This window comes from Macaca mulatta, chromosome 2, assembly GCF_049350105.2.
Source record: "Macaca mulatta isolate MMU2019108-1 chromosome 2, T2T-MMU8v2.0, whole genome shotgun sequence".
In the NCBI taxonomy this organism is placed as follows: domain Eukaryota; kingdom Metazoa; phylum Chordata; class Mammalia; order Primates; family Cercopithecidae; genus Macaca; species Macaca mulatta.
This window is the reverse complement of record NC_133407.1, coordinates 76,728,029-76,754,558: the sequence shown is the minus strand read 5'-3', so window position 1 is coordinate 76,754,558 and position 26,530 is coordinate 76,728,029. Positions and strand designations below refer to the sequence as shown.

The 26,530-nt window shown below is 35.1% G+C and overlaps 1 long non-coding RNA gene across 1 annotated transcript in view; it reads right to left on the bottom strand.

The window, feature by feature from the left end:
* LOC106997013 (uncharacterized) overlaps positions 1-26,530 on the bottom strand; it is a 221,925-nt gene that overhangs the window by 24,441 nt on the left and 170,954 nt on the right. Inside the window, exon 4 of the long non-coding RNA XR_013414547.1 lies at positions 25,675-25,787. This is a non-coding gene — a long non-coding RNA (uncharacterized LOC106997013). The remainder of the gene's footprint in view (positions 1-25,674; positions 25,788-26,530) is intronic.

The following is a 26,530-nucleotide window of genomic DNA, read 5'->3' as shown; positions in this document are numbered from 1 at the left end:
TAAAAGTGATTGAGAAATCAGTAAAGATCCAAAAATGAAAAGCCCATTTTTAGAAATGTTAGTATAATTTTATAATTGTTAATGACATAATAAACAATACGTTATAAAACTTATTACCGGCCGGGCGCGGTGGCTCAAGCCTGTAATCCCAGCACTTTGGGAGGCCGAGACGGGCGGATCACGAGGTCAGGAGATCGAGACCATCCTGGCTAATATGGTGAAACCCCGTCTCTACTAAAAATACAAAAAACTAGCCGGGCGAGGTGGTGGGCGCCTGTAGTCCCAGCTACTCGGGAGGCTGAGGCAGGAGAATGGCGTAAACCCGGGAGGCGGAGCTTGCAGTGAGCTGAGATCCGGCCACTGCACTCCAGCCTGGGCGACAAAGCGAGACTCCGTCTCAAAAAAAAAAAAAAAAACTTATTACCAAAGAAAACCCTCAAAATAAATAAATGAACTGAAATGACAAACATTACAAAACAAAAAGAGGGAGAAGTAAAATTAAAAGAAAAGAAACTACTTTGTGCATCTAGTGTTCTTTACACGTGTGTAAAACATTTTGTTCTTGTTTTCTGGTTGTTTTGTGGTTTTTCTTCTTTCCTGCCTTCTTTTTTTATGAAAGTAATTTTCTCTGGCAGTATATTTTTATTTTCTGTTGTTTGTATTTTGTGTGTCTGTCAAGGTTTTTGGGTTGGAGGTTAACATGAGTCTTGCAAATAGCATCTTGTAACCCATTATTTCAAGCTGATTACAGCTAAACTGTGATTATATAAACAGACTAACAAACTAGCAAGAGAAAACTAATAAAAACTCTACACTTGAACTTTATCTCCCTGTTTTTAACCTTTTGGTGTTTATTTTTATAGCTTGTTATACTGTCTTTATCATAAACAGTTTTTGTAGTAATTTTTTTTTTTTTTTTTTTTTTTTTTTTTTTTTTGAGATGGAGTCTGACTCTGTCACCCAGGCTGGAGTGCGGTGGTGCAATCTTGGCTCATGGCAACTTCCGCTCCCCGAATTCAAACGATTCTCTTGCGTCAGCCTCCAAAGTAGCTGGAAACACAGGTATGAGTCACCACACCTGGCTAATTTTTTTGTATTTTTAGTAAAGATGGGGTTTTACCATGTTTGCCAGACTGGTCTCGAACTCTTGATCTCAAATGATCTGCCCACCTTTCCCTCCCAAAGTGCTAGGGTTACAGGTATGAGCCACTTCGCCCAGCCTGTAGTTATTTTTTCCTAAGTTAATCTTTTAGTGTTCTTATTCAATATATGAGTCATTTATACACCACAAATACAATGCTATAGTATTCACTAGTTGTCTATGTACCAGTGACTTTTGGGTTTTCAAATTATTTCCTATTGCTCATTAACACCCTCTTCTTTCAGACTGAAGAACTTCTGGTAGCATTTCTTGTAGAACAAGTCTGGTGTTGATGAAATCCCTCAACTTTTGTTTATCTGGGAAAGCCTTTATTTTGTTGGATGTACTATTCTAAGATAAAAGTTGTTTTGTTTTGTTTTTCCTTCAACCCTTCAAATATTTCATGCCACTCTCTCCTGGCCTATAAGGTGTGCATTGAGAAGTCTGCTGTCACATATATGAAGCTCCTTTACATGTTATTTTATTTTTTCTTTTCTCTTGTTGCTTTTATAATCTTTTCCTTATCCTTGACCTTTGGGAATTTTCTTATTAAATGTCTTCAGATAGTCTTTTTTGAGTTAAATCTGCTTGGTGTTCTATAACTTTCTTGTACTTTAATATTAACAGCTTTCTCTAGCTTTGACATGTTCTGTGTTGTTATTTCTTTAAACTTTTTATCCCAATCTCTCTCTCTCTCTCTCTACCCCCTCTTGAAAGCCAATAATACTTAGATTTGCCCCTTTGAGACTGTTTTCTAGCTCATGTAGTCATGCTTTATTATTTTTATTCTTTTTTTGTCTCCTCTGACTGTGTACTTTCAAATAGCTTGTCTTCAAGCTCACCATTCTTTCTTCTTGATTAATTCTGTTGTTGAGAGATTCTGATACATTTTTTAGTATGTCAGTTGAATTTTTCAACACTAAAATTTCTGCTTGATTTTTAGACATTATATCAATGTCTTGTTAAATTTATCTGATAAGATTCTGAACTTCTTCTCTATTTTATCTTTGATTTCACTGAGATTCCTCAAACAGAGATTTTGAATTCTCTCTGAAAAGTCATGTATCTCTGTCACTCTGGGATTGTTCACTGGTGCCTTATTTAGTTCATGTGGTGAGGTTATGTTTTCCTGGGTGGTCTTGCTGCTTGTGGATGTTCGTTGATGTTTGGGCATTAAAGAATTAGGTATTTAGTCTGGTTGCAGTGGCTCATGCCTGTATTCCCAGCACTTTGGGAGGCTGAGGCAGGCAGATCACCTAGACCAGTCTGACCAACATGGAGAAACCCCATCTCTACTAAAAATACAAAATTAGCTGGGCATGGTGGTGCATGCCTATAATCCCAGCCTCTTGGGAGGCTGAGGCAGGAGAATTACTTGAATCCCAGAGACGGAGGTTGTGGTGAGCCAAGATCGTGCCATTGCACTTCAGCCTGGGTAATAAGAGTGAAACTCTGTCTCACAAAAAAAAATAATAATAATTAGGTATTTATTGTAGTCTTCACAGTGTAGCTTTATTTGTACTTATCCTTCTTGAGAAGGTTTTCCAAGTATTCCAAGGGGAATGTGTGTTGTAATCTAAGTTTTTGGTCACTGCACCTACGTCTGCATTAGTGACTCCCCAATAATAGTAACACTATGACTCTTGAAGAATTGTAGAGGTACCTTGGTGGTCTTGGGTATGATCTGGGAAAATTCCCTGGATTACCAGACAGATTCTTTTGTTTGCTTCCTTTATTTTTCCCAGACAAATGAAGTCTCTCTCCATTCTGAGCTGCCTGGAGTTGGGAGAGCGGTGATGCAAACACTCCTATGGGCACCACCACTGGGACTGCGGTGGGTCAGACCTGAAGCCAGCACAGCACCAGGACTCACTCAAGGTCTCTGGTGACTATCACCTGGCTACTGCTAATGTTTATTCAAGGCCCAAGGGCTCTACAACCAGCTGATGGTGAATCCTGCCAGGCCTGTATCTCTACCTTCAGGACAGCGAGTTTCCCTCTGGCCCAATGTGCTTCTAGAAATACTGTCCAGGAAGTAAATCCTGGAGTTGGAGACTTAGAGGTCTGATCTGGTGGTCTTTCGTTTTACTGTTGCTAAGCTGGTAGCCAAGTTGCAAGACAAAGTCATTTTTACTCTTCCCTCTGCTTTTCTCAAGCAGAAGAATTCTCTCTCTGCGGCCATCACAGCCGGGAAGGCACTGCATCACAGCTGAAGCCAGCATGGTACTTTGCCTGAGACCCATAGCAGCTACTGCCTGGCTATCGCTGTTGTTTATTCAAGGCCCAAGGGCTCATTAGTAAACAAATGATGAATCCTGCAAGGACTGGGTTTTTCCTTTCAGGGCAGTAGTTTTCCTTCTCGTCCAGAGTGGGTCTAGACATGCCATTCGGAAACTAGGGCCTAAAATGAGGGCTTCAGGCCTCTATTTTTTTGCTTTATTTTGCTGTGGCTGAGCTAGTATCAAAGCTGCAAGGCAAAGTCTTCCTTACATTTCCTTCTTTTTTCCTCAAGTGGAAGGACTCTCTTCTGGAGCTCCAAACTGCGCTGCCTGAGGTTGAGGGAGGGTAGATGTAAGCTCTTCCTTGACTGCCCTAGCTGATGTCTTACTCAGGCACATGTACCCCAAGTCCACTGGTGCTGGGCCAAGCATAGCACCAGGATTTGCCCAGAAATTGCAGTTCCTGTGGCCTAGACTGCTTTTGGAGTTTATTTAGGACCCCAGATTGCTTTAGGTCCCCATGGTGGGGTTAGCCAGAATTTAGGTTCTCACAGCTGGGCTGGATGATTCCTCTCTGGCTAGTGCTGGTCTGATTGTTATCTCTGTGGCACCAACTGAATTTCTGTTCTCTATTGCTTTCCATTGTGACAGGGAAACACTAAATTCCAATGCAAATTTGCACATCACTGCTCCTTCCTTAGCTCAAGCACACAGATTCTCTCCCTATGCCACATGGCACTGCTGGGAGAGAGGGGATGGACAGTGCAAGAAATTCAAGCCTATTTTTCCAGTGCTCTTCAGTGCCTCTTTGCTTGTTCTGATGTCAAAGTCAGGTGCTGTGATTGCAGACTTGATTTCTTATGAGGCTATTTTCTTGCACTAGTAGTTGTCCAGTTTGGTGATTTTAGTGGGGCAGGGGTGGGGGATCATCACTGGAGGATTGTATCAGCCATTTTGTTCCACCTGAGATTATATATCCTAAAGAAGATTTTGTAGAAGGAATCATTATTGTAAACAGTGGGATAGAGGAAAAATTAATTTTCAGGTAAATAATACAATGAATCATTTTGAATTTTCACCTCTTCATAGGCATAAAAAATAAGGTGTTGTATTAAAAAAAAATTAAAAAGGAAGACCAGAAGCTATGATTTATTTATGTTTTATTTATTTTTTAAGAATCTATGCACTCTTGACTCTGGAAATTAACGTTTGATTTGTTTTTATACATAGTTTCACACATAATTTAATATGTTAGGCCATAGTGTGTATTTATTATATTCAAATAAATGAACCTATTAATTAAATGTCATATTAATCTGTCCACTATTCATGACAAAAGTGCTACAATTAAATAAGTGTTGAAGAAATCAACCTTCCAATGGAATAATTAACAATTATAATTTCTGGTGACATAGTCTTCTTTTTTTTTTTTTTTTTTTTACATATTAAGACTTAAAATTTCGACCTTTTGTATCAAATTTTGGCACTTTTAAATCATAGATGTTTAAAACTATATTAAGATTCCTATATTATTTATAAGATAAATAATATTTAAAATGTATGGCAAAAAATATACAAATGTCTTTTCAGTGTATGGGTTGTAATGACATATATGCAGTGTGCTATTTATAGAATTTAATAACTAATGATGTTTACTATAAAGACTCATTCATTATATTCAACAAGGAAGTTATATTTATAGACAACAGAATTTATCCTGGCTTCTGATTCTTTCAGTGACAAATGTAACTCAATTTTTAGTTAACAATTTTAATTTCTTCCTGAAAATTGTGTCACACACATATTTAGTAATTTTAATGGGAAAATATGATGCGGTCAATTCCAACCCGACATACTCAAATACTTCTTCACAGTTAAAGAAAAATATTACCAATTGAACAGTAAAAATATATTTACGTAAGTAATAAACAACAACATGGAAGTAAATAATACAGTTTGAACATGAAATTTATTGAAGAAAGAAGAAAAAATTATATATCAAGTGGAGGTTGGTAGGAGTACAAATAACTATCTTTAGAGGGTAATAAAGAGTGATTAACTCTCTTGAAAATATCTAATATCAGAATCACATATACTTAGTAATAATAGAAATAACAATGACATTATTAGTTTCTCATAGGTTTTTAGTAGAAAAATTATTCAAAGCTAAGTTTTTAGATCTATGCTTCCTGTTAAGAGACATCACAATAAAAAGCAATTGAAAATATGATTCTAAAAAATTGCACAGACAAACATCTGTCAGGCATCTAAATGCCACATTCATAAGCATTACTGTAACTGTGAATTGACAATATGCTGCTACACATATTACTTCATTTCTACTATTGTGTTGGGAAGAGCAGAATAAGCCTGATTGTGAATTCAACATAATTTTTCCCAAGTAAAGATTATAAGAAGGAGAAAGAAAAAAAGACAAACAAAAAACTACTGAAACAAAACAAAAAAATAATTGATAGCTCCAGGGAGTTCTTGATTCAATACAGATGTCTCTTAGGGATTGTTTCACACAGTGCTTCACAGAAATAGTTTGATGCATATTCTAAGAGGATCACTACATAGTTTTTTGAACTTCAGATTGTTGTTATAGCGATATTCATAGATAGAAGTAAGAAATATAAGAAACATATAGTGTATGTTTAATAATTACACTGACTGACAAAGAAAGGAGTTTGCTCTTTACATCCTTTTCCTTATCAAAGCAATGTGCATAATGAGATGGTTAGCTAGGGTATAATAAAAGATCTGGAAGAGATAAAGAATCTGCTCCAGGACTACAAATCAGTTTTGATCAAATAATTTCATCACCTGGCTGGAGTAGAGAGAGCAAATAGGTGGTAAATAAAACAAAAGAACAATTAAGTAAACTATCCAAGGTCATGTAGCTAATGGATGATAGATCTGAAATTTAAATTCAAGTTCTCTATCAATAACCTCTCTCTTTCAGAGGCCTGGTGCAGTGGCTCACTCGTATCCAGCACTTTGGGAGGCTGAGGCAGGCAGATTACCTGAGGTCAGGAGTTCTAAACCAGCCTGGCTAACATGGTGAAACTCCATCCCTACCAAATATACAAAATTAGCCAGGAGTGGTGGTGCATGCCTGTAATCTCAGCTACTTGGGAGGCTGAGGCAGGAGAATTGCTTGAACCTGGGAGGTGGAGGTTGCAGTGAGCCGACATCATGCCACTGCACTCTAGCCTGGACAACAGAGTGAGACTCTGTCTCAAATAAATAAATAAATAAATAACAATAAATAACTTCTCTCCTTCAGAGAAAGTGGCTACTCTATATGCCTATGCTTCCAAATCTATTAAATTGTGTGTATGAACAAACATGCACCATACACATTTGTATGCACACACACACACCAATTTAACAGTGAAAACCTATTTACATAAGTAATAACACTTTGGAAGTAAGTTGTTGTGTGTGTGTATATATATATATACATAAACACATACATACACACATAGATACATTCACTTTTACTAAATCTTCCTGAAATTTAGGAATATTAATAAGTTTTCTCAACGTCACTAAATTAAAAAGTAGCAGACAAATTTGAGCTGAAATATTTTTAACTCCAAAGCCAGTGGCTCATGCTTTGCTCTTTCCTTAGTCTATACAAATATAAACAATTGAGGATTTCATATCATGAAAGTACATTCTCTCATTCTAAACAACCATTCCAACACGTAAAACTGGGCCTAAAGCAGGTGGGCCAGAAGAGTAGTTTTTATTTTTTAATTCTAAATCATTTTGAAATAAACTTTTCTATCGTTAAAGTGTCCTTGGAGATTCCAGAGAATTTTACAAGAAAAGAAATTGAAGCTAGAAGTTATAAGGGGAAGGTAATTAAATGTACAGAGACCTGCCTTCTGCTTCTCTCCAAACATACTCATCTCAAGGAAAGCATTACCAACTATAGATAGATTTCCTTTTCTCTGTTTATGTAATAAAGTGAAAGTATGATTTTACATAAAAGCTAGAGTTGAAAGTTTATAATCTAATATTAAATCAAAGATTAATTACAATCTCAATACTCATCAAGTATTTAATAAATTCAATTCAATTAAATTATTTAATCTGTGGATAGCACCAACATTTACTATTTTCATATCTAAGATTTTTCTCCTCATTAAAGGAATTCTAAAACTAAAAATATTTGAGATTTTAACAAATCAATTTTTTAGACTGAAAAAGAAAGACATTGGGCTACCCAGTCCTATTTATACTTTAAATAAGAGCAGTAGTTAGAAAAAGGTCAATTACTTTTATCTATTTTCATAAGCGCCAAAACCAAACATGAATGCATACTAATGGATATTGTGCAAACTTTTAATAAGCAATTAATTTAAAAATGCATTGTAAAACTGGAATGAGAAAAGAGAGAAAAATGGAGAGAGAGAAACAATTCAACCTAATCATTTATTTATAAGAATTTATAGTTAGGAAGTAATAAGAGAAATTAACAAAAGCATTTATAATAATATTTATTGCAATGTCATACATAATAGAAAAAAAAGAAAAAGAAATGAGATGCATCAAAAATAATCCAAAATAACAAATAGCTTAATAAAGAAGGATGTTAAACCAAATTGTGTAGTTAATATAAACTATATTTCAGAAATAATGAAATACAGGCAGAAGTTAAGGAGTTTTCAAAAAGAGGGAACAAAAACCAGAATTAGTAAGTACATTTAAGCACAGAATTTTAAAATAAAATAAAAAATAATATACTTAAAACTTTGGCAAATATAATTAGAACAACATGAGAAAATTAAATGAAGTAAAGAACTAAACATATAATAAAATCATGAGGGACATAAAGGTACTTTTATAAATTATAAAAGAATATAATACTCCTGGTAATTTTAAAAACTTACATTCTATTTAAATTTTTCTATAGCATAGAAGAACAAAAATTGACTTAATCCATTACAAAATATTAAAAACATAACAGAAAAAAGTCATTATGAAATATTAAAAACATAACAGAAAAAAATATTTCAAAAATAGCAAAGGAAACATATTAACTGAAATATGTAATGTATTAAAAGATCCATGAACCTGACCATGTAAGACCTAGTACCAGAATTCACAGATAGTTTTTAAATTAGAAAAATACAAAAGGCCTTTTAAAAAATAAACGATTATAATCTCAATGCTCATCAAGTATTTAATAAATTCAATACTCAGTCCAAGTATACAGTTTTAGAAATTGGTAAATAATTATGTGTATACAGATAATCATACAATTGGAAAATTAAAAATGACTATACTTTGATCTATTAGAAAATTTATTAAAGGGCTAGACTAACAACAAATGTAAATTATTAATAATATCTTTTATATATTACTAGTAGATTATATAATAGAGAGGCTCATTCATGCTAATAATAACACAATACAGATAATCACAATAAATACTTTTAAAAATTTTAATTTCCAAATATTTTTGGCTATGGAAACAATTTGCTTACATTCTGATTTTATTATGCAGCTTTACTAAGCTCACTTATACTTCTATTAGGATTTTTTAAAGGTTTTTAAGACTTTGTAGAGAGTTATTCTTTATTTCTAATCTTCTATTTCATCTTTTTGCTATTTCTGAGGGACAAAGCCCTCCAATAAATATACAATTAAAATAAACAATAAGAGTGATAAGAGCAGACATCCTCAATATGGCTATTATTACTCTTTAAGTTACTCTCACTTTATTTTATTTTATAAATATATTTTCTTATTTTATTTATTTATTTATTTATTAAATTTATTTATTTATTTTGAGACGGAGTCTCGCTTTGCGGCCCAGGCTGGAGTGCAGTGGCACGATCTCTGCTCACTGCAAGTTCCGCCTTCCAGATTCACGCCATTCTCCTGCCTCAGTCTCCTGAGTAGCTGGGACTACAGGCGCCCGCCACCATGCCTAGCTATTTCTTTTGTACTTTTGGTAGAGACAGGGTTTCCCCTTGTTAGCCAGGATGGTCCCGATCTCCTGACCTCGTGATCTGCCCAGCTCGGCCTCCCAAAGTGCTAGGATTACAGGCGTGAGCCACCGCGCCCTGCCGGCATAGTTTATATATATTTTTGAGGCAGAGTCTCACTATGTTGCCCAGGCTGGATTGTAATGCAACAATCACAGCTTACTGCAGCCTCAATCACTGGAGCTCAATTGATCCTCCACCTCAGCCTCTTGCATAGTTGAGACTACAGGTGCATACAGCCTTGCTGGCTAACACAATAAAAATTATTAGGTCTAAACTTTAGGTTGCTTCTAACTACAAATATTAAAAAAAAAAAAAAAAGCTTGACCACTAAGGGAATGTATTAATGCACATAACCAGATATACTGTATAGCAGGACAAGCCTCAGACAAAACTCCTCAGACACAGAGTTAAAGAGAAAGGGGTTTATTTGGTCGCGGGCGTCGGCAAGACTTCCGTCTCAAGAGAAGAGCTCCCCAAGTGGGCAATTCCTATCCCTTTTAAGGCCTCACAACTCTAAGGGGGTGAGTGTGAGAGGGCTGATTGAGCAAGCAGCGGGTATGTGACTGGGGGCTGCATGCACCGGTAATTAGATCAGAACAAAACAAGATAGGGATTTTCACAGTGCATTTCTATACAATGTCCGTAATCTATAGATAACATAACCAATTAGGTCAGGGGTCGATCTTTAACTACCAGGCCCAGGGTGCGGCGCCGGGCTGTCTGCCTGTGGATTTCATTTCTGCCTTTTAGTTTTTACTTCTTATTTCTTTGGAGGTGGAAATTGGGCATAAGATGATATGAGGGGTGGTCTCCTCCCTTAATACAAATGAGAGCAACTTCTGAATCATTTGATTCACTGCTGAGTGATTTCACCAAGGACACAAGTTGTTTCTGACTCTCTGCTCTGCCTCCCCAGAGTTGACTTTATATTTCCTTAGTCTTTGTGGTAATTGTGTGCTTGGAAAGCTCAGTGTATTATAAAAGACTTGCAAAGTGGTTTGTGCAGGTAAAAGAAAGCTAGTATGTACGTTCAGTTGTGCAACATATAGTACACTTATTGATTGTTGCTCACTCTCTTAGCCAATGCAAGAATGTTTACCACCCAGGACTCCACTAAGGAAATGACAATAATACCCTCCACATTTCTGTGACCACTAAAATACTTTTACATATTTGAGAAATGATGGCAGTAACACCACCGTTGTGACACACTGATAATGCCACTTTGAATAGCAAAATTAACAAATTAGATTTAAAGGAAACATTAGTACATCATATACAATATGTAGAAAATACATATCTTTTCTTTGCATATACACATGGTACATTCCAAAAACTATCTTTTCAAAGTAGCGACTCTAAGCTGTGGTAGTAATATTCTTTAGATGTTTTAGAAAATGTGGTGCATCATTTCATTTTCTTGTATGATTATATCTAAGCATTTCTATAATTACACTTCTTGAGAATTTTACTTTATTTTTAAAAGCTTTTTTTAATTTAAAAAACTTTAAAAAGCTTTTAAAAATAACTCAAAATATTTTTAAAACTTGTTAAACTTATTAACTTTTTAAAACTAGCTGTTAAAAACATGTTGTTTTTAAAAACAAGATATTTTTTAAAATCTTTAAAAAATAAAGTTCAGGGGTACATGTGCATGTTTGTTATAGGCATAAATTGTGTGTCATGGGCATTTGGTGTATAGATTACTTAATTACCCAGGCAATAAACATATCACCCAATAGGTAGTTTTCCAACCCTCTTCCTCCTCCTGTTCTGCACCCTCTGATAGGCCCCAGTGGATGTTGTTTCCTTCTTGTATACATGTGTTCTTTATGTATAGTTCCCACTTATAGGTGAGAACATGTGGTACTTGGTTTTCTGTTCCTGTGTTAGTTTGCTTAGAATAAAATCCTCCAGCTCCGTACATATTGCTGCAAAAGACATGAACTTGTTCTTTGTTCTTGTTCTTGTGCTGTGTCGTATTCCATGGTACATATGTACCACATTTTCTTTATCCAATCGACTGTTGATAGGCACCAAGTTGATTCCAATTCTTTACTCTTGTGAATATAGTGATGAATATGTGAGTGCATATGTCTTTTTGGTAGAACTATTTGCATCCTTTTGGGTATATATCCAGTAATACCCTTGCTAGGTCAAATGGCAATTCTGTTTTAAGTTCTTTGAGAAATTGCCACACTGTTTTCCATAATGACTGAATAAACATACATTCTCACCAGTAGTGTATAAACATTTCCTTTTCTCTGCAACCTTGCCAGCATCTATTATCTTTTTTACTTTTTAGTAATAACCATTCTGAATGGTGTGAGATGGTGTCTCATTGTGGTTTAGATTGCGTTTCTCTAATAATTAGTGATGTTGAGAATTTTTTTCACATGCTTGCTGGCCATGTATATGTCTTTTTTTAAAAAGTGTCACTTCATGTCCTTTATCCACATTTTAATGGGATTGCTTTTTGCTTGTTAATTTATTTACAGATTATATTAGACCTTTGTTGGATGCATAGTTTACAAATATTTTCTCTCATTCTGTATGTTTTCTGTATACTCTGTTGATAGTTTCTTTTATTCTGTGTAAGCTTTTAATTCTATTAAGTCCCATTAGTCAATTTTTGTTTTTGTCACAATTTCTTTTGGCATCTTTGTTATAAAATCTTCTTGCCAGTGCCTATGTCCAGAATGCTACTTCTTAGCTTATGTTACAGATTTTGTTTTTATACAAACATTTAAGACTTTAATTCATCTTGAATTGATTTATTTATATTTCAGTGTTCTGCGTATGACTAGCCAGTTATTCCAGCACCACTGAATAGGGAGCCCTTTCCCCAGTGTTAGTTTTGGTCAACTTTGTGGAAGATCAGATGATTGTAGGTGTGCAGCATTAGTTCTAGGTTCTCTATTCTGTTCCATTTGTGTATTTGTCTGTTTTTGTACCAGTACCATACTGTTTTGGTTACTCTAGCCCTGTAGAATTGTTTGAAGTCAGGTAATGTGATGTCTCTAGTTTTGTTATTTCGTTTATAATTGCTTTGGCTATTTGGGCTCTTTTTTGGTTCCATATGAAATTTAAAATAGTTTTTTTTTTCTAATTCTGTGAAGAATGTGATTAGTAGTTTGATAGGAATAGCACTGAATCTGTAAATTTTCTTGCGTACTATGATCATTTTAACAATATTGATTCTTCCTATCCATGAACAGGGATTTTTTTTTTTTGTTATTTATTTGTGTAATCTGTGATTTATTTGAGTAGTGTTTGGTAATTGTTGTTGTAGAGATCTTTCATTTCCCTTGTTAGCTGTATTCCTAGGTCTTTTATTGTTTTTGTGGCCATTGTGAACGGGAGTGCATTTTTGATTTGGCTCCCAGCTTGGATGTTGTTGGTGTACAGAAATGCTACTGCTTTTTATACAGTGGTTTTGTATTCTGGAACTTTGCTGCTGAAGTTGTTTATTAGATATTGTCAATGAAAAGAGGCAAACTCTGTAAAAATCTTTGAAGAGATTTATTCTGAGGCAAATATGAGTGACCATGGCCCATGACACAGCCCTCAGGAGTTCCTGAGTACATGTTCCCAATGGCACATGGTTTAGAATACACTGGTTTGGTCCAGAAAAATTGGACATTTAAGGAATACATTGCCTCGGTCCAGAAAAACTGGACAACTCAATGCTGGGTGCAGGGGGTGGGTGTCTCCAGCTATAGGTTAATTTAAACATTTTCTGGTTGACAATTGGTTGAGTTTGTTTAAGGACCTGGGATTAATAGAAAGGAAATGTTCAGGTTAAGATAAAATATTGTGGAAACCAAGGTTTCTTTGAAGTCTTACAGTGGTCCTGCTTAGAGATAATAGATGACAAAAGTTTCCTATTTAGATCTTCAAAAGGTGATAGGCTTTTAGTCAATCTCTTTAGGATTGAGAGGGCCAGGAAGAAAAAGATCTAGCTATGTTAACAGAGATTCTTTACAGATGCAAATTTCCCCCCACAAAGGACAGCTTTTCAGGGCCAGTTCACGATAGGGAAACAAAACTTGTCTTGGGGTAAAATATTTGGGTTTTCTTTCTTGTCTTGTAATGTTATGCCAGAGTCAGGTTGGAAAGTCAGTCACAATATACAGGGTTAAATAATACTCATCAGATAAGAATTTATGGTTTATAGGGCATGATTCCCCAGATCCCTTAGATAGGAATCTAAAACAGAAGAGATTGTTTGGGGTGATAGAAATATTCTATATCGTGATTATGGTAATGGTTACATTGATGTATACATTTGTCAAGACATACCAACTTTTATACGTAATTTTATGTAAATTACCCAAACAATTTTGATTAAAAATTTGTATTTAAAGTTAAATCTAAGCCTTATATTCTTAACCAGTAGTTTAAAACTGTTCAAAGTTAATAAATTTACAAATTAACAAAATAAAACAAACAGCAATAGAATAAACTCAAAGACACAAACATAAGAACATAATTCAGAGAAATAAAAAAAAAAAACATAACATAGAGGTCAGAAATGATAGAAATTGGCTCTTTGAGAAGACCAATAGATAGATAAGCCATTGGAAAATTAATTTAAGCAAAACCAGAAAAGACAAAGGGAACACAATTATAGATGCCACGAAGATTAATCAGTTAAGAAAATTTCAAGAACAAGTTCGTACCAACACATCTGAGAAGTTAGATTGTTAATAAATCTTTAGAAAAATACAATTTACCAATTCTTAACTTGAAAAGAAATTAAAATTCCAAATGATCATAATAAAATATCATAATCAGCTAAATATCTTCCTACAATGAAGATGCATGCCCAAATATGTTACAAGTGAGTTCTATCAACATTCAAGAAACAGTTTACTCCTCATTATACCAGACAGGCTTTTTTGTTTGTTTTGTTTTGTTTTGTTTAGAGACAGAGTCTTGCTCTGTCGCCCAGGCTAGAATGCAGTGGCACGATCTCAGCTCACTGTAACCTCCACCTCCTGGTTCAAGGGATTCTCCTGCCTCAACCTCCTAAGTAGCTGGGATTACAGGCGCGCACCACCACGCCCTAATTTTTATATTTTTAGTAGAGACAGGATTTTGCCATGTTGACCAAACTGGTCTCAAACTCCTGACCTCAGGTGATCCACTCGCCTCGGCCTCCCAAAGCCCTGAGATTACAGGCGTGAGCCACCACACCCAGCCACCAGACAAGTTTTAATCAGAGAACAAGAACAATTAGGAGCAACAGGGAATAAGGGATTTATTACAGAAATTAGACAAGGCCAGCTAAGCAATTTGGAGGACTCAGTATAAAATGAAAATACAGGGCTTATTGCATGACAAGAAAGAACAAAATTTTCTCCTTTTTTCCCATCTCTTTTTTTATTTTTCATGATGTTTTTATTTGCTATTTAAGGTCACACTGCCCTGAGCATGGAAATACTTGTGAGTGAGTGCAGACCTCAGCAGTCACAGAGCAGTCCCATGCCTTGATGCCTGAGGTGCATGTATCTAACTCAAACTCTCCCCACCTTTATGCACAAGGGTCTGCTGAGTCTAGAGGACAGCAGTAGTTGCTGGGCAGTGGCTAGGAAATCCACAGCTAGAAGTACTTCCAGGACTGCAGGACAAAATTTGAGCCAAGGCCCCAAGTACCTGTCTTAGGCTGCATTGTCCTATCAGATTTTGCTTACATGACAGAAAATTAAAGATAAAACTCTTAAAGGTTTTAAAATATCAACCACAGGGCATGGGCATCATTCTAAGTCTGTGGCCCAGTGTGATGATGCACTGACTGCAAGCCCAAGGAGCAGACCCCAGAGTCAGACCTTATGTGATTGTGGAAAAAATATCTTTTAAAGTCTATGAAAAGCTGTAGCATCCTCAAGATCCCCCTGCATCTTGAGGTGGGCCTCAAGTCACTAAATTAGCACAGGTAGTCATTAGGAAATAACATACACAAGAAGTAGAGGAGAGTAAGGATCAATTGGAATTCACTTGGACAAACTGAGAGATACAAGAATACTCTGAAATCTCTATCTCTCAACACCTCCAATCTCCTGCAGAAGATACGAGTGTCCTTAGCAACAAGTATCTAGCTCAGGAGTCAGAGAATCTGAAGAAAGATGACCTGAAAAACCTAGATGAGCTGAGGGCCCAATAAGATGAGCAAGTGAATCAACAAAAGTATGTGCAAATTGCAATGATGTCTTGTACCCTACTCCAGCCTTCAGAGGAGACTGGCTGCTACTCCATGTTCTCCTTTAACGTCCACATATTTTTCTCATGGTTCATCCTTTCACATTTTCATTTTATACTCAGTCCTCCAAATTACTTAGCTGGTCTTTTCTAATTCCTGTAATAAATCCCTTATTCCCTGTTGCCCCTAGAGCTGGAACCAGAAAGGGAAGGGAGTTCTGAGAAACATAGTTCCAGCTTAACTAAGTTGATACAGTACAATGACACTATATTAAATTACATTAACACTCTCAGGAAATAGGTGAAGAAAAAACATACCTTAATTTGTTTTCAAACTTAAACAAACATAGTATGAGAAAGGAAATTTATTAACATCTCACCCATGACTCTTGGAGCAAGGATCTTATGGAAAATATTTACTAAACCAAAGAACATATAAAAAATTCCATTTTGGATTTATTTCATAAATACAATTTTGTTTAATATTAGAAAAGTAATAAAGCATATTAGCACAGCAAAGGAGGATGATATATATATTTCCAATACAATACCCACTCAAAAAAAAAAAAAAAAAAAAGGAAAAGACACTCAGACCAAGAAGAGAAGCAAATTTCTTTAACCCAGAGTGCACATAACTCTTAAGTGGAACATCAATAGCTTCTAAGTTATTTGTAACATTCCATTTCTTATTCTGGGAGATTAGTACAAAAATACTTATTTCATTATTGTTTTATACTATATAACCTTATGATTTTATATCTCTGTGTGTATATCTCATAGGAAAAAAAAAAACACATGAAAGCAAAGAAAAAATAAGAAGAATTAGAGACCTAGAGAATTCATTCAGAAGGTCTAATAACTAGCTAAATAAAGTTTTGGAAAATATAGAAAATAGAAAGTGAACGACATTACCAAAGAAATAACAGAAAAAACTATCCAAGAACGTCTTAAGTACTCAGCTTGGAATTTCACACCACACATCAAGGCATACCATTATTATTCAGAATACCAGAAAAAATGAGAAGAGCTAAAGAGTTTCAGAGAATAATGGGTCACAAAGATTCAGTCTGGCATCATATTTCTCACCAGCCTGATGAGTCTAAAAGCTACTGAAGCTGTGAGGGGAAAAAAATATAAAATCATAAAATATATTCAGACACATAAGAACCCAGGAAAATGTCCTCCCATATACCCTCTTAAACATATTTACTGAACGATATGTTCCAAGGAAGCAAGGGAATATTAATTAACTAATCAATCAGTTCATCAAATGAAGACATGGGATCTAGGAAATAATGGATCCCATCAGGGAATAAGATAAGGCAAGGAACCAAAATGACAGCTGGGCAGCAGACTAGAAGCCACCAGTTGGGACTAAAGTTGGAACATGGATGCAAGAAGAAGTAAGTTTATTTAAAAAAAAAAAAAAAAAAGACCTGATAAATGGATACCCTGAAAAAATAAAGACCTTAATAAATGGGTAATCTGAATAAACATTTTGGAATATCCCATCTATATGATATTCTCTCTCGATATATCATATATCATAAATATAGATATGCTATACCTGTATGATATTATATATATAGATATATATCTGAATATGATATATAGAGATATATAGAGATATCTAAATATATAGAGATCCATGGAAATATCTGTATCTCTCTCTATATAGAGATTCCCTTGCTTCCTTGGAGCGTATCATTCATATATCTCTCTCTATATAGATTTCCTTGCTTCCTTGGGGCGTATCGTTCATATATTTCTCTATATTTATATCTCTTTATATGAATGATATGCTCCAAGGAAGCAAGGGAATATTAATTAGCTAATCAATCAGTTCATCGAATGAAGATACAAGATCTAGGAAACAATGGATCCCATTAGGGAAAAAGATGAGGCAAGGAACCAAAATGACAGCTAGGCAGTAGACATTTTCCTGGGTTCTGATGTGTCTGAATATATTTTATGATTTCATTATATTTTATGTATGAATATATATAGATATACATAAATCTGTAGATCTATATTTATATATAAAAGAATAAATATATAAAGGATATCTATATATCAATACAGAAAGGAATGTAGAAAAATGTTTTTATAGTAAGCAATTTAGATTTAAAGACTGCCTACATTTGCAGTTATCCTGTGAAAACTGACTTTTCTGAAATTGGGGGAAATGGTAAAAAAAATTCATCCTGATATTGCTAAGGAAATAAATCCTCAGCCATGATAGCAGTGAGTTAATAAATAATTTTAACGTACAAATCAAAAATTAATAAGAAAAAGCAGTAAAAGCACATCATTTAACAATATGTATTGTATTTGAAAGCCAAGGGGGGATGCAAAAAATTAAAGTCATTGCCTATAGAGCGGGTTATTGGGAGAAGAAAACTTAAGGCTACAAATTTTCATTCAATTAATTAAGATATTTACCATCATCAAAATTAAGATTTTTAACATAATGAAAATAAATAGCCACTTTATTAAAAAAAACCACAAATCTATGTTTAAAAAAGACCAGCAACTTCAAGTTTAAAATATACAACTTAACACATTGAAATGTTCTCATTCTACATAGAGTAACAACTTAGAAAGTCCTCAAAAAATTGCTAAATATGTAACTAATCTGAAAAGCCAAAAGAACATTTCTTTGTATAAGAAATACACATCTCTTTAGAAGGAAGTGTCCAGAAAGCCACAGCCAAAGCATGGTCAGATACTTTGTTAAAAGGCAAATGCTGGCCAGGCACAATGCCTCAGGCCTGTAATCCCAGCACTTTGGGAGGCCGAGGTGGGAGGATCACCTGAGGTCCAGAGTTTGAGACCATCCTTACCAACATGGAGAAACCCCATATCTACTAAAAATACAAAATTAGCTGGGCTTGGTGGTGCATGCCTGTAATCCCAGCTACTCGGGAGGCTGAGGCAGGAGAATTGGTTGAACCCGGGAGGCAGAGGCAGAGGTTGCAGTAAGCCCAGATCGTGTCACTGCACTCGAGTCTGGGCAACAAGAGTGAAACTCTATCACAGAAAAAAAAAAAAAAAAAGGCAAATACTGAATTGCAACATGGAAGACAGAAAGAAACAGGCTGTTTCAAGTACCCAAGATGTGCAGTAATTTGACCTTCACATATATGCTTTCCACTGTTCCCAATGTGTTATAAGGATTGTTTTCTGAACTGCCAATATGTTTATTATATTTCTGTGTAAACAATCTTTCATTGTTTCTTACAACAAATCTAGACAACTTAGCTTAGTATACAATGCTCACCATGACCTGGGACCTGCCTACCTCTCCAGACATAGTTTTTGCCATGATTCCTCTCATACCTTACATTCTGGCCATGCGAGGTGGCTTACATTTATCTAACTGTGTCAACTGGTTTACCTGTGGCCATCCTAATTCCTCTCTCTGGAATGCTAGCTCCTCAGGTTGTTCTTCAGTGTACCCACCCTCTCCCTGCTAGGCTGTCTCTTACATTAAAACATAAAGTGTCATGTCTATAAAGAATTTTCTGACCCCATAGATAAAGCTAAGAACTTTGCTTTTTATCCTTTGTTTTGCCCTACACTAATATCTAACGGAAGACCAGGTGACTCTATATTAACGCCTTTTTTTTTTTTTTTTTTTTGGTAGCCAAGTCTACTTTCGATTACTGGTCTGGAAGTTCCTTGAAGGTAGATACGACATCTTGATGTTTTCTACATCATCTCTGGTACTTCAAGCAGTACTTGGCATATAACAGACACTTAGTGTTTTAGTAATTCAGTGCACGTTGAATGAATGAATGAAAAATAAATGTTTCTTTAAAATGTCTTCTGCAGCTTGAGAAGTTGGCAACCTGTCAGTATGATAATATAGGCTGAGAAAATCATTGTTTCTGACTTAAGATATAAACCTTAAAAGCACAACAGAATAAATGTCATTGTTCTGCGTCTCAACAGCATAATCACTGAAAGAGTGAACTTTATGAAAGTGATTGTGGTTGCTGTTACAGAATGACCAGATTAATGTAGGCAACTGCTAATGTCTAAATGTTTCCTCTCTACATTAATCCAACCTAAGTGATAAATGGAAAATATTTTACAGGGAAAAAAAACAAAATTTCAGACCAGGAATCCATACTCAATACTTTCTATATTATATATATTCTTTTTCATTGATAAAAAATGCAAAAGTCCCTGTAATACTGGTGAAATAAGTATAGCTTTCTTAAATAAGATAAAAAATCATTTTACTGATATGCCATGCATCTTGAACAGTGATAAATATAATTATCATATTTTATAATATGAATTAAATAAAACATTCCCTTTATTGTGGTAGCTGAAGAAAGTCTGTAGCTATTTTAAAACATCAAGCAGGATTTTCTTAGGACTTCTTTTTCAAACTGAACAGTATCAACAAAGGAACTACAACAGGCCCTTTTCTCCAAACTTACACTATAAGAAGGATTTCTTAGCCACAGGCCATCTGGAGAATTTGGAAACAGCAGCAAGGGAATAGAGGTTAATGAGAACACAGAGTACTTCCAGCTGACGTGTCAAAATTGGTATAACAAAAATAAACTAACAAAACTATTTTCTTGTTACCTACTTTCTTTTTATGCATTTCCTCCCTAGCTATATGTAAATTTACTTTCCTGATAAACTCTCCTGCCTCTCTTCTTCAGTTAAAACCTTATCATCCTCATAAATCTACCTTACCTTTAATACATTCTTTGTTCTCCAATACTCCCGCTTTCATTCAAAACTTCCAAAGAGTGAACAAAACTAGGCTATATGTCAATAATCTACCATTCCAAGTTTTGTAATCACAAACTAGTGCCACTTAGACAAGTACCCAAGGAGACAGATGCTCCAGACTTAATTCAATATTTTTCATAAAGACACCTATTTAACAGAACTTATTAATTCCTACATTTACACTAAAGTGCCATTAAAAAGCCATGAGGTTATACATTTATTCTTGAGATTCAGAAGGTATGACTTTATATCACTTAGATGTATTCCAATGAATACTATCTTCCATCTTCTATTTTTTCTTTTGAGACGAGTCTCATCTTGTTGTCCAGGCTGGAGTGCAGTGGCGCGATCTCAGCTCATTGAAACCTCAGCCTCCAGGGTTCAAGTGATTCTCCTGCCTCAGCCTTGTGAATAGCTGGTATTACAGGCATGCACCACCAGGCCCGGCTAATTTTTGTATTTTTAGTAGGGACAGGGTTTCGCCATGTTGGCCATGCTGGTTTTGAACTCTTGACCACATGTGATCTGCCCGCCTGGACTTCCCAAAGTGCTGGCATTACAGGTGTGAGCTATTGCACCCGGCCTCTTCCATCATTTTCACTGATGATCTTCAAATGCAGAGTCATCAAAAAAGTATAAATTATTATTATTATACCACTTACTAATGCAAACAAATATGTAATATATCTTATAAGTGTAATTATTAAATCTGTGGTAGAAAGAATAAGTTCTTAAACCTATAAACACAAATATTCTTAACATACCCAGTAATTTTGATGTTACTAATTTTGGAAGTTGGATCTTACATGTCTTGATAATTGGGTTTTGTTTTATAGTAGTAGGTTCCAAAATCATATTTCTTAAGTTGAGTACCCAGCTCTGTCATTTATATTTATGTGATCTTCAGCCGTCAGCTGAGGTACTTAAACCTCAGTCTTCTCATCTGTAAAATATATACTTGTATTATATCATAAGATTTCTGTGAAGATAAAATGAAACCTGGTTTAGGAAACTAGCACAGTATCTGACATGCAGTGAGTGTGTAATAAATGGTGGTTACTATTATTTTCAAAGAGCCATAGAGAAATGTTATACAACTATAACATTCTTACTAAATATAGAAACTGTAAACAAGCATGGTTCCTACAGAAATGTCAACTCAGGGTTATACAGGGTTAGATATACTTCTATACTGCTTTTATTTGTCTGGCTTATGGATGAAAATGAATAGGGATGGCCTTAGACAAAACATTGAGGTCTCATACTCCCAGTTCTTTCTACGCATCTTGTTTTATGGCTTACCAAAACAGTTTTAATTTCTAACCCATTATTTTTCTTCTCAGTAGCGTTAACAAATGCACCTATGTTTTCTGAAGTCTATTTCTAAAAAAAAAAAAACAAAACAAAAAAAACAAAACAAACAAACAAAAAACTATAGAAGGCAATACCTGGTACTTAAGTTTATCTATATGTTCATGTTACTTTCTTATTCAGTTTCTTCCATTCTGACTGTATGTTTTTCATCTCCATTCTTTATATTTGCTTCAGGAAATTTTAAATTATAAACTCAACCTACATACTCTTAGAAAACTGGATCATCTGACTACATAGGAAGCTGTTTTCCAATATTAAAAAAAATAATACCAGGACATGTGTTTGTTTTTCTTCCAAAGACATCCTTTCCTTTTTAATTTTTTACAGTTTATGTATTAACTATAAAGTTTCACTCTTTAGCAAATGAAGTCTGCTTAAGGATTTCCTATTATGAATCTTTAAACCCCTTCTGGTCTTTGCTTGAACTAGCACTATTTAAATGATTGTCATATAATAAAATCTATGCTCAATAAGCAATTACTCAGACAACCATTTCTTTTGAGTTTTCCTTACTGCAGCTAATGTCAGAAAATTCAAAGTGTAGAGACTTATGGGGAAATAGAACTGCCATATTTATAAATGCATAGAGCCAGTTTTATAGAAAATCCCATGCAGACAGGGAGTCTTAGGGACTGAAGATGATTGGTTGCCCAAAGTGGTCAGAAAGAAGAGTCATTAGATAAATATTTGCCCTTTCAATTAGACAACTGAATTCTAAAATGAGAAACAGAAAAGAGACTATGCCAACATTGTCTGAAGCTGGATAGAAAGAAGAAAGAATATAAAAGTAAGGAATGAGGACAAGTGAATGATAAACAGGTTGACTTGGTTAAAAGCATAGTTTCAGGAAGACGTTGCATTGCATTATATACACAAAATAATTACCATGACATTGATTTAATGTGATAACCTAATTTTGTAATCCAATTCAGCAAACATTTATTGAAATCAAGGATTATACTATGTGCTGAGGATATAATTATGACATAATCCTTATCTTTACTATGACTATTATCTAATGGAATGACTCAGCTCAAATTTGATTTAATTTTTGAAGATTATAGTTTCTAAATTAATGATATGGCATATGAATTAAGCTAGACAAGTCAAAGAAGATTTCAAGACTTCAATTATCATGATCTAAGATAATTTGATAATATTATGAGAAAGGGTAAAAGAAATACGCATTCATTCAAAACTTTAAAATAATAAAAATAGAAATAACGTAAAAGTATAGTCATGTGTTAAAGAGTGATATTTTAGTCAACAACAAACTCCATATATGACACCATAAAATGTCATATATGATACTACAATATGTTGTGTTACAATTGTCTACAGTATCCATTATAGTAACATGCTGTATAGGTTTGTAGACTAGGAGTAATAAGCTATACCATATAGCCTAGGTGTGTTGCAGGCTACAACACCTAAGTTTGTGTATGTGGACTCTATGGTGCCTGTATAACAAAATAATTTACCCATGCCTTTCTCAGAATCTATACCTAACTGTAAACACTGAATGCCTGTATATCTTAATCTGAAATACAGAGAGCAAATGACATTCTAAGTATATAAGCACTTAAAGATATCACAATGGGAAATGGTGACAAGTGTGACAAATATAACTAAACTTTTAAAAATCTAACATTTTTAAAACATTACTAAGAGGCAAGAAACAGAAAAATATTTGTCACAAATAATACAGACAAATGCTTAACATTAATTCATAATGAAGTTCAAAACAAAAAAATTGCAAAATTTATCTAATTTATAATTAGGAAGAGAAGCATGAAATTTCAAAAGATAATTCACTGGGTAAAAAACGAAATGACTGCTAAACATTTAAATATTCAATCGCCTAACTCAAGAAAGGCTAATTTAAAGAAAAATGCATTATTTCTCCTGTTGATTTACCAAAGCTTAAAAAACAGTTAACCATCATCAGACATGGAAAGAAGAGTCAACAGAAAGAAAGAATTAAAGATGATAGAAGAAAGGTAAATAATAACAATTATCTTTTTAGGAAAACAAAAAGGGGTTTGAGTGTTTTCTTTTCCACAAACATTGAGAAGGATGAAAAGATCTTCATGTAGAGATAGTGGTTGATGAAAATGAGGTGAAAATGAGAAAGCCTGGGCCAAGTGTCTTGATTTTGGCTAAATGAAAGGCAAGATTAACAGCTAGAAGAAAGAAGGATAGGCCGGGCGCAGTGGCTCACTCCTGTAATCCCACCACTTCGGGAGGCCAAGGCGGGCAGATCATGAGGTCAGGAGATCATGACCATCCTGGCTAACATTTGAAACCCCGTCTCTACTAAAAATACCAAAAATTAGCCAGGCGTGGTGGTGGGTGCCTGTAGTCCCAGCTACTCGGGAGGCTGAGGCAGGAGAATGGCTTGAACCCGGGAGGTGGAGCTTGCAGTGAGCCGAGATCGCGCCACTCCCCTCCAGCCTGGGTGACAGAGCAAAACTCTGTCAAAAAAAAAAAGAAAAAAGAAAGAAAGAGAGAAAAGAGAGAGAGAGAAGAAATCAGAATAGGAAACACCCAGAGTAGTTAATGTAAAAAGCCTGCCAAAGAGCAGCAAGAATAAAAGTTATACTAGGACTTTGTAAATGATGGTGAGCCAAGCCTGTTAGAGTGTAAGACGTTTTTCGTTTTTCCCCACTCCCATCACCAACTTCCCACCAGTGGTTACTCTCTCAGCCTCCCACCAGCAGCCACTATGTTCATGTACTCATAGATGGAACGCTTAAGTGATTAGAGTCCAATAGTGTACTAGGGAAGGGCATCAATAAAATAATTTATCTTATAGCCCATGGTTGGAAGAGTCTACTGAAGTGAAGAAAATGTGAATATTTGAAGAATAGGTGTTTGAACACTTGAAGGGTCTAGGAGAAATGAGAATGAAATAATTTCTAGAAGGAATAGTATAAGTTGCAAATTACGGAGCTAGAAATTCTGAAGGCAAGGTGATTCATGTTATCTTCAGTTTTAGAGATGAACTTACTAAAACTTGAACCGATCTCTGTTGAGTAGGTTTCCATCAGATCTGTGAGAGGCTGAAGTTCAAATATGCTGACATTTTTTATGGGCAAATATATAAAACTCCAAAGGTCTATGCTTTGACCTGTAGAACTATAGTGGGATGCTAAGGAACTGGTCAAGTTCAAAACTTTGCCTAGTTACAAGGCCAACCAATATGTCATTTCTTCCGGGGGCTTTCAGTGTGTTAGTATTCCCACAGTTATCATGGACAGTTCCAAGTACAAACAATTCCCTGCCCTGCTTCCCCCTGCTTTCACTTTTCCAACCCAGATTACACACAGACTATCATTGAAATGACTCAACTTTTCTCAAATTACTCAAAGTGTGTGCCCATTTTTCACTCTTGCAGTTTCACACTTTAATCTATCTTTAACACTCTAAAAGGATATCCACCCACTAATCAATGGATTATAAATTTACCTTTGATCCCGAATAGTTGTGTGTCCTTAGCAAAATAATTTTATTTTTCTGTACCTCAATTTTTGCCTGCAAAAATGACCGTACATGTATTTGAATAACCTATGTGCAGGTACCTAACACACAGTAGAGGCCTAATAAATATTAGTGTCCTTTCTCCTTTTCCATCTCATCAGACATTCACTGCTCAAAACTTCCCAGATTTTCTCCCCTGGTTACCTGTCTCCAACTCTTCCCTCAGATATACACAAGTCTCTTCTTAGATCTCAAACCTCCTTTTCTGGAAGCTTCTTCCTTTCCCACAAGTTACCCTTGGATCCCTCCCCATCATAAACATTTTCCTTTATTTCTTCTTTTCAGAGGTCAGAATCTGATCTCTGTTGAAAGCAAATGCCAGACTTTTCCCAATTTCTTATTTTCTCTCCATTCTAAAAGATTGCCAGTTACTCTGGTACTCACGATGCCAGACTGTCTTTGGGAGACACTTCATCAGGTCTAAAAGAGTTAGTACCTGTGGTTTCCTGTGGTTTACTTTGGCTCTCAGGTGCTTAGAGGTACGAATTGATGGGGGCTGAAAGAGCACATGGGGGTCATGATTTCACAGGAAGTCCTGCTGGTTTGTTGCTGTAAAATGGAGAAAAGCAGAAGTTCATAGTTTGAATGAATATGGATTACCAAAGAGCAAGGTACAGCCATACAGTTTTTAAAGATCAGCATTTAATTAACTTGGTGTGCAACTTTCAGGAATTTTAATTATTTATAAGGAAACAATTTCTCTATATAATGGAAAAATTTAAACATACACATTCTAGACTGGTGCTGTCTAGTTGAAATATAATGTGAATTTCATATGTAATTTTAAACTTTTTAGTAGCCATATTGAAAAAAGTAAAATTAACTTCAATAATTTATTTAATACAATATATCAAAAAGTCGTTTAATTAATCAAAAAGTTGAGATATTTTACATTGTATGTCTTGTACCAAGTCTTCCAAGTGTGATGTATATTTCGTACTTACGGTATATCTCATTTCTGACTAGCTGCATTTTAATTGCTCAGTTGCTCCAGGTGGCTAGTGGCTACTCTAATGAATAGCACAGTTTTATACTTGACAAAAGAGTGTGTTTAGCCAGGCACAGTGGTGCATGCCTGAAATCCCAGCTACAGGAAGCTGAGGAAGGATGATGACTTGCCAGTTTGAGGCGGTAGTGCACTACGATCACACCTGTGAAAAGCCACTGCACTCTAATCTGGGCAACATAGTGAGATCCCAACTCTTAAAAAAAATAGCATATTTATATTTCTCTGAATACCTACATTTCAAGGGAGTGAGGATAGAGATAGGATAAAAAATTCCTATCTTGAT